Source organism: Aulostomus chinensis, chromosome 17, assembly GCF_037954235.1.
Source record: "Aulostomus chinensis isolate RoL2024-O1b breed Wild chromosome 17, RoL_Achi_v1.0, whole genome shotgun sequence".
Taxonomy (NCBI): Eukaryota; Metazoa; Chordata; class Actinopteri; order Syngnathiformes; family Aulostomidae; genus Aulostomus; species Aulostomus chinensis.
The window spans coordinates 26,252,726-26,263,026 of record NC_141336.1 but is presented as its reverse complement, the minus strand read 5'-3'; the positions used below and the strand labels follow the sequence as shown (position 1 = coordinate 26,263,026).

The following is a 10,301-nucleotide window of genomic DNA, read 5'->3' as shown; positions in this document are numbered from 1 at the left end:
TCCATGATTTCCAGGGGAATCGTGAAATATGACGGTGCTTAAATGTGAGGTCGTTCCCGCTGCAGCATCAGTCATAGTCGTATAATCACAGCTTTACAGTCTCGGGTCAGCCGGAGTTATCGCTGGGAGGTCAAAGGTCATCTGAGGCGACGCAAGCACCAGGAGGCGACAGGAATCGATAACTAAATGTTCAAATGAGAACTGAGAACAAGAGGTGTTGATGTTCACTTCCTAGCTGCTGCCTGCAGCAGTCTGATCATCAGCTGAGAGGAGCAGAGAAGCACCTCAAATCTATTCAAGTCACCAATCATGAGACACAGCAGGGCGAGGGGGCGGGGCTTCTGTCTGGGTCCGGGTTGGGACGCAACACAGCAGGAGAGCTGGTGTCTCTTCCTCTCCTCAACAACCAGATCAGTGACGTAGCGCAGCCTGAGACCAAGCAAGTCAAGAAACACCTGATGGACAGAAGTTCTTCCGTCATGGAACCCTCGTGGTGCGAGGAAGAAATGAATCTGTACAAAACTGTTGAACAAAAACACATCGACGGAACTGAAGGTCAGCTGACAACGTTCTGACCCAAACACGGGCGCGTCGTGCACGGCTTCCTGAGAGATAATATTCATTTAGAACACATGTTGTCACAGCTTTATTTTGAAAAGCCCACGCGTGGGAGTAAAGGAGGCCGGAGTTGGGGGTTAGGATGCCACCGTTGCTGTGACAACCAAATATGAGGGGGGCAGGAAGCGTCATGATGTCATCTTTAGGTGATCTGTTCACAGGGCACCTGATGGTGGAAGGACGGTCTCAATGATACGTGTGTGTGTGGAGGGGGGTTAGGGGTGTGGCTCTCAGAGTGGGAGGAGGGCCTGCTGGTCACGAGCGAGCAGCCTGGCAGGTAATCAGAGCCATCGGCGGCTTGACAGAGAGTCTATTTTCCCCTTCACTGGTCTTTATATCTGCCCTGGTGGGCTCTAGATCTCTCGCATCGATCCCTCCACCGCCATCATCATCGCCGCCATCATCATCGCCGCCATCATCATCGCCATCAGCAGCAGCAGTGGCGTCTCCACGTCCACCAGCCTCCTCTCTGGTCTCTGGGTGGCGGTACATAGGCGATGGTCCAGAGATCAACCTTCATGTCACATGACTCTGTCACGGCTCCCTGGCGGCGCCGATAGCTGAGCGAGCCGCGACCTGGCGTCTCTCTATAATGCGAGTGTTAATGCAGTGTTGATAAGCAGAGGATAATGTGTTTGTAGACCTTCACGCCACCCGTCTGCCTCAGGTTGTGTTTGTGAACCCTCGCCATTCTGCCTTGAATAAATCCGGCGAGACAGGTAAAAGAGCGAGAGGGTGGGGCTTCAGGGGCGTTCTTCAGTAGGTGAGCAAGAAACCGCCATCCATCACACAGGACAGGTCATTTGAAGCGAGCAGCGCTGCATGTGAGTGTAGCTGAGATTAGGGAGGCTAATAATTCCTGCGGCCCATGCTTTATGTTAATGTGACAGGCCGGCTTTATATTTCTGCTGAGGCGCCGTCTTTGTGGCGTTTAATTTAGCTTTAATAGAACTGTTGTGTTAGTATCAAGAGCCGGCTGAGAGATTTAGACCGGCCTCGTTTTTATAGCAGAGGACATTCTCTGATGAATTCTGGGTAGATATGACCAAGGACGTTCCAGACGAACCGAGTGTCTTCACCACCAGCAGGACGAGAGTCTGGGACGCCGTTGACAAGGAAGAGACTTCTTCTTCTTCTGCCTCAATCTGCTCTCTACTTCACAATAACTGTTAAAGCAGTACTTCAAGTGTACTAATGCTAACAAAATATTCATTGGAAACACCTTGTATTACTCTGCTACTGTCTGAGAGTCGTTTACACCACAGAAGGAAGCCGATGAAATGATTCTCCATCCTGAACGCGCGTGAGACACTGGTCATGTGACTCTTCAGTCCATCCCAGCGGACGTTTGTGGCTCATTCTGGTAAAATCCCTTCAGGCTGCTGAGGCTGAACGGGACGAACGTCCGCATGTTGTTGATGTCCAGAGTTCTTCAAAACTAGAATACTTCCTGGTATATCTCTGGTACAGTAGTAGTAGTAGTAGTAGTAGTAGTAGTAGTAGAGTACGCGGGAAGCTTGCCAGACGTTCTCATGTTCTGTGTCTGAGCTGTGACGACTGAACGGAGCGCTGCCACACGTCTCTGTCACGCTTCCATGACAGAACCTCAGGCGCTCAGCAGCAAGAGTGTTGACCAAAGCGAAGTGGAGTGATGCAACTTGTAGCAACGGCGGTGGATGGCGGACGCTCCTCAACACTCTGCTTTCTGAAAATATTCAGATTTACAGGAACAGATGCTGATGAAAACCAGCGGATGAGAGAATGATTGCATTGGTTCTGCTGCGGCAGGACGGCGTGTGAGTTTTTCAGTGTTTCACAATGGACAGCAGGATTAGCAGCACGCCGCCGTCATGTAGCCCACATCGCACCGGCTGCTCTCCCCTCAGGCTGAGGAGCTGCAGCCAGGGCCGTTTAACCACCAGCTCCCGAATGCAGAGGTTCCCGTCCTGCTGGAGTGGCGCTCCACTCGGATTAAAACTCCACCCACTGCAACGCTCACAAAACCTTCAGTTGTTGCCGAACCCTGTAAAGAACGACACCTACGATGTGATTGAAGGCCAGGTGAAATACTTCTGTCTGATGATTTCTAACCAGGAATTCTTGTTTCAAGAAGCTTAGATGTTTGATGCTACCAGGCTGAAGCTCCAGGCTGAAGCTTGCTCACAGAACCACAAGGGTTCTAGTTCCTTTTACGTTCCAGTCCAAGTGTTAGTGGATCCCAGCTGGATCAAGGAGACCTGGATCACACCAGACCCCCTGGAGAGGTGGTGACCAGCTGTTCTGGACAGTTTAGCTGCTGTTAGCATCAGCCTCTATTAGCTTCAAGCTAAATGTACGTGGCTGGTTCTTCCTGCATCCTGGAGTCACTAAGAAGTGATGGAGGAGGGAGAAACACCTCAGTGAGCTGAGTACTCCTGGTAGTGAGTACTTGGAAGGAAAAATACTCTTTTGGGGGAAGAATCTCTTTTTCAGTCTCTGGGGTTGAAAATGTCCCCTGGAGGCTCCAGGTTTGACCTCCGACTGGCGGCGGCTGCTGGGGACCTCCTCCTGCCTCAGAGTCGCTGTCCTCATTTAATTCTCAGCTCTTCTTCTACTGCAGGCGCAGCCTTTAAGTTCCTAAGCTTTGGTAATTTGCTATTTCTGGAGGCGTCGGCCGGCAGCTCCACTCAGTCTTCAGCTCAACATGCAGTTGGAAGCGTTGCTTTTTTGGGGTCAGAACCTGGTTCCTTGTTTATTGTATTTGGCCTTAGGTTCCTGTAGACCTCTGTGTCTTCCCTCCTTCCCCTCGTCCTCGATGTCAACTCCAGGTTCTGTGTAGGTTTCAGCCTCCCAGGTGTCATTAGAACCTCCTCCTAATGAGAGGCGACGTGGTCTCAGTCCCTGTGACTATGACCCGGAACTCAGGAGCACCAGGACCTGGAGGACTGAAACCAGCAGGAGCCTCTTCACCAGCATGCTGAAAGGGTCAGAAGTCCTCTTTGAGTCCTGGAGGACATTTGTGCTAAATTTGTAGAAATTCCCTCCTGAGATGATGTTGACCAGAGTGAGATGGACAGACGGACGACCTGGAAACACATGGAGGAATCACAATCAGCCTCCTCCTTCCCTCCTTCCCCCTTCCCTCCTTCACTCCTTCACTCCTTCCCCCTTCACTCCTTCCCCCCTTCACTCCTTCTCCTTCCCCCTTCCCTCCTTCCCTCCTTCTCCTTCCCCCCTTCCCTCCTTTTCTCCTTCCCCATCCCTCCTTCCCTCCTTCCCTCCTTCTCCTTCCCCCTTCCCTCCTTCCCTCCTTCTCCTTCCCCCCTTTTCTCCTTCCCCATCCCTCCTTCCCTCCTTCTCTCCTTCCCCCTTCCCTCCTTCTCCTTCCCTCCTTCTCCTTCCCTCCTTCTCCTTCACTCCTTCACTCCTTCCCCCCTTCCCTCCTTCACTCCTTCACTCTGTCGCTCCTTCCCTCCTTCCCCCCTTCCCTCCTTTTCTCCTTCCCCATCCCTCCTTCCCTCCTTCCACCCTTCCCTCCTTCACTCCTTCCCCCTTCACTCCTTCCCTCCTTCTCCTTCCCTCCTTCTCCTTCCCTCCGTCCCTCCTTCTCCTTCCCTCCTTCTCCTTCCCCCCTTCCCTCCTTCCCTCCTTCTCCTTCCCCCCTTCCCTCCTTCTCCTTCCCCCCTTCCCTCCTTTTCTCCTTCCCCATCCCTCCTTCCCTCCTTCCACCCTTCCCTCCTTCACTCCTTCCCCCTTCACTCCTTCCCTCCTTCTCCTTCCCTCCTTCTCCTTCCCCCCTTCCCTCCTTCCCTCCTTCTCCTTCCCCCCTTCCCTCCTTCTCCTTCCCTCCTTCCCTCCTTCTCCTTCCCTCCTTCCCTCCTTCTCCTTCCCTCCTTCTCCTTCCCCCCTTCCCTCCTTCTCCTTCCCCCCTTCCCTCCTTCTCCTTCCCTCCTTCCCCCCTTCTCCTTCCCTCCTTCTCCTTCCCTCCTTCCCTCCTTCTCCTTCCCTCCTTCCCTCCTTCCCAGGGGAACCTATGTGAGGTTTCTGGAATTCATTTTGCAGTGTTGGTAGATTTTCTCCTCCCTGAAGATGCTCTCTGTTTTTTACTCAGCTGCTCAAACTTCTCCTCTTCTTTCTTTACCGTCCAAACGTTCTTCAGTTGCTGAGCGTCTGTTCTCACTATCGTACTTCTCTCAGCGCTTCCCAGGCACCTCCCTCCCCCCCTCCCCCCCTCCCCTCCCCTCCCCTCCCTCCTTCACAGCTACTCTGGCATCACTGCTGCCGTCCTCAGTTGGAGTGCGACAGCTTCTGCGTGCACGTCAGGATGGTTTTTCGGTCTGGAAGCAGGCAGAGCCGTGGGTTGAGGACATTTCTAAACTCTGCAGTCAAGGGTTGATGGCGGCCGACCTCTCCGGCGTCCAGTTGCTTCGAGTTGCAGCGGATGAGCCGGCGATGTCCCTGGCTGTAGGATTTCTGTCTTTGCAAGATCATCTATCATAAAGCAGAGGAGAGCAAAGAGGGACGCGGCGTCTACGTGGAGCGGCAGTGAGTCGTGTTCCTTTGCAGCTGGGGGGACGAGGACGCAGGTGTCCGTCCAGCTTGACTTTTGTCTCCGATTCTCATTTTTCTCACTCAGAAACAAACTCTTTCATCTCTTTGAAGCTGTGAAGTGAAGAGACTCTTTCTCTCCTGTTCATGAGTGCGGGGTCCCGCCGCGGTGTCATTGAGGGGATGTGGGGGGGGGTGGACCGGCTGGTGGTCTTTATCTTCCTGGGCTTTTCTCAATCATGAGACTGTTCCTCTGTAGGCTCTCTGCTGTGTTTCTCTCTCAGTCCCTCGGCCTTCCACAATGGGCACTTTATCTTTATGGGGTCCCATGAGAGAAGGGGGCTCCAGCCGGGTCCCCGCCCCCGCCGTCCTCTGCCGGGCAGCCTGGGTGGGCTGGCTGGTTCTGGGCTTCGTTGCTGCCCAGCAGAACTCCTCCCTGAGCAGGAGATCTCAGAACTCTGTGGATGCTGCGCTCACGCCCCCCCACCAGCACCACCAGTCTCCGCCCAGCTCCATTTACAGGTCGCACGCCTCACTGAAGGGCAGCCATGGTGAGTGAGTGAACTATCAGCTGCTTCCAAACCTGCTGCATGAATTGTTGAAAGACTCCGACGAGCTCTCGGCTTCTTCTCTGGTTTCTTTGATTTGAGCTGCAGTGTTTAATTTGTGCGGTTGTTCGCCGCCCCCCGGAGTCCGTAGATCCACGCACGAGCACAGTGGTGTGATGCCTCCGTGTGTCAGACGCAGGAATTGGGACTTCTGACCTTTGAGCCCATTCTTGCAGGTCATTCTTGAGTCCCTGTGGAGGAAACTGGAGATGTTCTGCGATATTTCCTCAATGAAAAATGGGGTTATCGCTGGACAACCTGAAGCCTCCTGACTTGAGCTGCAGTAAACATGACGGGAGACAAGGTGGTGTTGAAAGGAAGCCCATCCCCCATTACCAAGACAAACACCAGGTTTAGTCAGTAAGGAAGCAGACGCACGATCAGCAGTGAGGTTTGATCTCAGGATGGCGGTGGGTATCAGAAGGGTCTCTGGCTTCGTGTCTGCCTCTGACTCAAGTCCTCAAAACGTTGTTGCTCTCATGATCGCCATCCAATGACCAATAAAAAGACCGCAACGCATACAGAAGTTGCTTCTGTGAGTGATTCACCTCCTGGTCCATAGCAAGTCTGAGCCCCCAAATGGGGGGAACCTGCTCACAGGTGAATGTCTCGGCGGCGAGCCAGTCTGGCAGAAATGGACTTGGAGGACAGATAAGAGAGAGGGGTCTTCTCACAGTTGCCGTAGAGATGCTCTCACTGTGTCGGAGGTCAAACACAATCACGGACACCTGCCTGTGGTCAATTAATTACCTGGCGATTTTCATCACCATGCAGCAGAAATGCAGTTGTACACAACAGCAGCATCTTAATGAGTTATTATTTAGAACCATGAGAACGCTGGCGTGGGTGTGACGGGGGCTCAGGAGGTGGAGCGGGTGGAGGACTGTCAATGATTCCTCCTCCAGACATCGTGCACCGTCTTCGCTATTTCACGCGCTTCTTGGTGACTCCAGCATGCAGAAGGAGCCAGCCACGTATATTCAGCTTGAAGCTAACGGGGGCTGACGGCTACCAACAGACTCCAGGTCCTCTTAGCTGTTGCCAGGCGTGTTTGTTGTCCTCTGGTGAGACGTACTGCACCAGTCAGGTCGTTTAGCCTCTGCGTTGAATGCAAATTAGAGGGAAGGATGGTTGTTGGTGTTGTTAACTTCAAAAACTTTATATCACAAATGCAGCTCAGCTGGAATCCAGAAGAAGGAGGTGGACTGTTAATCCACAGAAATTACTGTGTTTGGTTGCCATGGGAATTCATTACATGTCCACATTGAGTTCTGCAAAAAGACACTTCTGCATACAAATACATTCAAATGTTGCATTAAAGCGGGAAACCAGCCTGGTAATCCGTTCAGGTGTTCCAGTAAACCACCAGCACGTTCCAGTTCCCTCAGGCGATGGTTCCTCCATCCTCCAGCTGTCGTTGTCCCAGAAATCATTCTAGTGGGCTATAAGAGGCACGTTCCACTTCCGTTCTGTGTGCTCTGAGGGATGAGGCGATCCCTGAGGAGGCTGGATGATACTGGCTGGAGTTAGCCAGCAGAAATCTGCTCTGTTCAGAGACGTCAGCTGATCACAGCTGGTCTGATTAAAAAGAGAACCGCTCACGTCCATCGCTCTGTAGAAAGACTGGTCCGCTGGTGTGCGTTCGACCAGGCTGCATCAGTGACATCTCCAGTAAAGTTGTGTGGAGGTGTTTGTGAGTCAGAGTGAGAGAGGGTCTTATATTGTGTGGTAGCTTGTGCGCACTCAGTGAGCCTGTCAGCACCTGCTCGGATGCATCTGCTGGATGTAGCAGAGTTTTCATGGAGTGTCTCGTTAAATAGTTGCATCGCGAGCGCCATTCATCACTTCCTGGTGGACTCTCACACACGCCATCTGTCTCTCTTTACCGCAGAAATGGAATTGGGAGTGGAAGCTGGAAACTTAGCTGCACTTCTTTGAGCTGGCGCCACTCACACTATCATTTCAGAAAGTTTTGGGTGTCTGAAAAATTCCACCTGAAAAACTCAGATTCATTGAGATGCTGAAGGTGTTCAGGTGAGTCGGTGTTTTAACTCGGAGAGTTGTGTTTGCCAGGTTTATGTGAGGTGAGGCCGGGAGGACGTGAAGGGAAGGGTGGGAGCTGGCGTGGAGCTGAACGTCAGGTTACTGTTGCTGAGGAGCGTCTCGTCAGGGACGGCCCTGAGAGGCACGGACACAGATGATGGTGATGGTGAAGTTCTGTTCTAGGAGCAGACGAGTAAACCGAGTCCGTGTCTGCTGCTCGCTGCTTCACTTCATCGTGGCGCCGCCCATCACATGGACGACTGTGTTTGGTACGAGAGTAGTTTTGTGTGGGCGTGAAATTACAGCAGGTATAACAGAACAACTCAAAGACATTCTCACACACACACACACACACACACACACATACACACACACATAGTACATGAACGGTGCTTCCCTGTCGGAGCAGCGGTCATATGGAGGAGCATATGGCGGTAGAGTCAACACGCCAAGGCCAAAAACCTGATGACACACCCACTGAGCTATGTTCCTCGGGACGGCGTGGGCGAGGAGGATTACTGCAGGAGGAGCGCTGGTAGAAATACTACTTCAAACAGGAGCCCAAAACTACAGTACAGCTTTATTTTTCTGCTGGTTTGGTGCCAGCAGACATGAACGTTTGCTCCAAAGCAGCAAGTGAGAGGAGCTCAGTTACTGCAGCTTTGATCAGCACTCCAGAAATTCTCCCTTCCAGATCCGCAAATATGAAAGTGATATTTATTACTGACTGATTTTCGACACAAATACGCTCATAAAGACGTTCCTGGACAGTTTAGCTGCTGTTAGCATCAGTCTCTGTTAGCTTCAAGCTAAATATACGTGGCTGGTTCTTCCTGCATCCTGGAGTCACTAAGAAGTGATGGAGGAGGGAGAAACACCTCAGTGAGCTGCAGACTCCTGGTGGTGAGGACTTGGAGGGTGAAGTACACGTTTAGGTGAAGTATTACTTCAGGTTTCTTAGTGCTTGTAAGCAGACAAGGCTGTTCTGAATGTTCCATACAGCCACAATAAACTTGTGCAACAAAATCAGAAATAGAAAATAAACAAATGTCAAATGTTGATATTGTGACAGGCGGCCATATTGATTCAATACTTCCCTCAGCAGCAGGCAGAATGTGTCTTTGAGTTAAGAGAGTCTGTGTGTTCTTTAACGCACAGATGGCGGAGCAGCAGCGAGGCCTCGGCGGGATGCAACCAGCGAGAAATACCCAGACAAGTTTTCACAGTCCAAGCACCTGAGTCTTTGGCGCCTTAAAATCTCCATTTGTGAAGAACTTTAGGCAGGACGATGCGTTCGAGAACGAACCCGCCCTGTCATGACAGCTAGATGATTATCAGCTGAGCGTCCAGTGGCGCTGTCACAGCCCGAGACAGAGTTCATATTTTCCAGATGAATTTGAGTCGAAACAGAACTCAAGAGAACGTGCTCACACACGCGGTGAGCTGGAAGAGCGTTTTGGTGATGTAGTAGTGCTGCTGGCGTGGAGGATCACTCTCCCCAGCCGTGGGGATGATGGTAGGAGGGAGTGGTGAGATGATGGTGGGAGAGCGAGGAAGTCGTCGTCTGGAGTGTGACGTGGGCAGTGAGGACATATGTCGCTCTCTGCCGGTGCGCCTGGTGACTCTGCAGCTGATTGTGTGAATCCGTTATTTACGGTTACTGGCTGTGGTCTACAGATGCTGCAGGCTATCGGTGCCGATATCAGAGCCAGGCCACGCTGCTCTCACTGCACGATGCTACGAGGGAATTGCAATCCTGCAATAATCAATACAGCTCAAGGAAAATAATCCACTAAACATATTAGTGACGAACGAAGACAAAAGATGTCTCTCAGCATGAAGAAATCATCAATTATGATTTCATTCACAGTGGCACATTGAAATGAAATAATGAAAGTTTAGTGCAGTGCCAAACTGCCAGAATCAGCAGCTCTGGAGGTGAAATGAGTTCAAGCTTCGAGTTCCGCCTCATCTCAGGCTGTGCACATGAAAGCAAAAAGCCCTGAAGAAGTATTTCCAGGACAGTGGCGTCTTGGTTCTAGCACTTGGAGGAACCCTCCACCTCCTGCCAGAGGTCCTTCAAAATGAACCAGCAGGGACCTCGCTGGCTCTCAGCGTTCTGGTCTCACAGCCGCCTCAAGTCCACGAAGGACTGGATCGGCTGAACTGAGTGTTGAATGCCAGGGAACGTTTAGCAGTAACCAAACTCCCTACCGCTGTCATTACTGCTGGAACCATGTTTCACGTACAGGAGTGACACTCTGGAGCCTGTGTGGGCGGTTTCAAAGGGAGGGGCCATACGCCGCCCATCTCCACTTCAACATGTTCTTCTCTGTTGTAGCTTAGCAACATTAGCATCTATTTATAGTTAAAAAGCTCCTAGTGGCTGTATAACAGGCCATGACTCCACCCACTTTTGTCACCATCAGCAGCAGACTGTTTGTACTCCAGCACTGCCTCCAAGAAGACCTCTCTGTTGGGATTGGCCAGCTGCTCGGAGTGTGG

The 10,301-nt window shown here is 51.9% G+C and overlaps 1 protein-coding gene across 4 annotated transcripts in view; it reads left to right on the top strand.

Moving 5' to 3' along the window:
- Positions 1 to 10,301, top strand: part of nrxn3a (neurexin 3a) — a 118,013-nt gene that overhangs the window by 88,738 nt on the left and 18,974 nt on the right. The window lies entirely within an intron of this gene.